Source organism: Ranitomeya variabilis, chromosome 2 (genome assembly GCF_051348905.1).
Source record: "Ranitomeya variabilis isolate aRanVar5 chromosome 2, aRanVar5.hap1, whole genome shotgun sequence".
NCBI lineage: Eukaryota > Metazoa > Chordata > Amphibia > Anura > Dendrobatidae > Ranitomeya > Ranitomeya variabilis.
The window spans coordinates 414,597,475-414,600,400 of record NC_135233.1 but is presented as its reverse complement, the minus strand read 5'-3'; positions in this window follow the sequence as shown (position 1 = coordinate 414,600,400).

Below are 2,926 nucleotides of genomic sequence, written 5' to 3'. Positions count from 1 at the left end.
GTATCCACTTCCTCTCATCCCGGAACTCTTCGATTGTCTATGAGGAGCACGCATCTTTACTAAACTGGATCTCAGAGGAGCTTATAATTTGATCTGAATTTGCTTGGGAAACGAATGGAAGCCTGCGTTTAAAACCAGGGACGGTCATTATGAGTATTTGGTGATGCCCTTCGGCTTATGTAATGCTCCTGCAGTCTTTCAAGAGTTGGTAAATGACATTTTTCGGGACCTACTTTACACCTGTGTTGTGGTATATTTGGACAATATCCTTGTTTTTTCACCAGATCTGCTTTCTCATCGAAGAGATGTTCGGCAAGTTCTTCTACGTCTGAGAAAGAATCGTCTGTATGCAAAACTTGAAAAGTGTGCCTTTGAACAGTCGTAACTGCCGTTCTTGGATTTCATCATCTCCGATTCTGGTCTGCGTATGGATCCGGGTAAAGTTTCTGCCGTACTCAATTGGCCACGTCCACTTGGGATGAAGGCAATTCAGAGTTTTCTAGGATTCGCAAATTATTATCGGCAGTTTATTCCTCACTTTTCACCTTGTCTGCTCCCATCTCCTCTCTGATAAGAAAAGGTGCCAACCCTCATCATTGGCCAGCAGAGGCTGAAGAGGCTTTCCTGTCTCTCAAAGAAGCGTTCGCCTCTGCTCCTGTACTTCATCGCCCTGAAGCAAATAAACCCTTCTTCCTTGAGGTTGATGCCTCTGCTATTGGAGCTGTGCTTTCTCAGAGGTCCTCTTCTGGTCGCCTTGTGTCTTGTGGCTTCTTCTCCAAGATGTTCTTGTCTTCTGAAAGAAATTATTCCATTGGAGACAGAGAACTTTTGGCCATCAAATTGGCACTGGAGGAGTGGAGGTATCTCTTGGAGGGAGCCTTACATCCCTTTGTAATCTATACGGATCATAAGAATTTGGAGTACATTCGTTCTGCGCAGCGACTAAACCCCCGACAAGCCAGGTGGGCTTTGTTCTTCGCCCGATTTGACTTTGAACTTCACTTCCTGCCTGGAGAGAAAAATTTCAAGGCCGACGCTCTATTCAGATCCTTCTTGTCGGTGGATGCTGAGGAGGAGACCACGCACATCATTGATCCAACCAGAGTCAGGCTCCTGTGTTGGTGAAGATTTTTGTTCAACATATTTTATGCATTCATGGTCTACCACAGCATATCGTTTCTGACCGAGGAGTCCAGTTCACCGCTCGATTCTGGAGATCGCTCTGTAAGTCGATGAACATCTCGCTTAACTTCTCTTCAGTAGGGTTGAGCGACTTTCATTTTTTTAAAGTCGAGTCGGGTTTTGTGAAACCCGACTTTGTCCAGAGTCGAGTCAAGTGCAGTCGGCCGACTATCGCTAAAAGTCGGGGATCGACCGAAACACGAAACCCAATGCAAGACAATGGGGAACCATAGTCGGCAGTGAGTGGAGGCCAGGAAAACACCTACAGTGCCCATTTTAATGCCCAAAACATCCATTCTTGTTTCTGAAGCTTGTCAATCTAAATTAACTTTATAATAGTTGGGCATAGGAAATTGGGGGTCATTTGGCAAAAGTTGTGGGGGGTATGGCTGTTTCAAGGCTTTAGTGGGCCCAGGAAATGTGGACTACGTCACGGTGGTGGAGCAGGGAGAGGTAAGTATTTCAACGTTGCAAGTGCTGTGATCCTGAGCAAGCAGGGGGGGCCCACTCGTTCGCATTGGCACTGGCACAGGGCCCCTCAAAGTACAGCAGTGTGTTTGCACGGCGGGGCGCCTCCCACCAGCAGCGACACTTTTGCGTACTCTGAGGGGCCCTGTGCCAGTGACGTCACCAACGAGTATGCCCCCCCCACCTGATGAAGGAACCTGCACTTTCATCTGCACCTTCCTCTTTGTCCCTGTGTAAGGTGGTATAACATGCGGTAAGGGGGACCTTACTTCCAGCAGGGTCAGATTCTGGCTGTGTAGAGTGCAAGGGGAATGTAGTGTTCTGGGTCAATGTACCAGCAGACTCATCTAGCAGTGGCTGGGCAATGGGCAGGATGAGGAGGAAACAGATATAGGGACAAAGAATAAAGTAGGCTAAATGCAGTTCAAAATTGGTAACAGGACTAAACAGGCGGCACTGCTTTGTTCAGTGGAGTAGCAAACCCAAGAGCAGCAGACACTGTTTTAAGGGCCCAACCACACTAGTAGGCCAAATGCAGTTTAATATCTGATACTATAGGCCGAAAGCCAGAAGGTAGAAGCTCAGCTGTATTCAGTTGAGGGCAACACCAGGGAGGGGCAGACACCGTTAGTAGGCCCTAACCACCAATTTTTAAAAACACAGCACTTAATGAGAGCCAGAAGGTTGAGGCTCAGCTGTATTCAGTTGAGGACAAACACCAGGCAGGGGCAGACACCGTTAGTAGGCCCTAAACACCATTTTTTTTATTTAAAAACAGCACTTAATGAGAGCCAGAAGGTTGAGACCCAGCTGTATTCAGTTGAGGAAAAACACCAGGGAGGGGCAGACACCGTTAGTAGGCCCTAAACACCATTTTTTTATTTAAAAACAGCACTTAATGAGAGCCAGAAGGTTGAGGCCCAGCTGTATTCAGTTGAGGAAAAACACCAGGGAGGGGCAGACACCGTTAGTAGGCCCTAAACACCATTTTTTTATTTAAAAACAGCACTTAATGAGAGCCAGAAGGTTGAAGCACAGCTGTATTCAGTTGAGGACAAACACCAGGCAGGGGCAGACACCGTTAGTAGGCCCTAAACACCATTTTTTAATTTAAAAACAGCACTTAATGAGAGCCAGAAGGTTGAAGCTCAGCTGTATTCAGTTGAGGACAAACACCAGGCAGGGGCAGACACCGTTAGTAGGCCGTAACCAAAGTTGAAGGCCAAATGCAGTTTAATTTCTGATACTATAGGCCGAAAGCCAGAAGGTGGAAGCT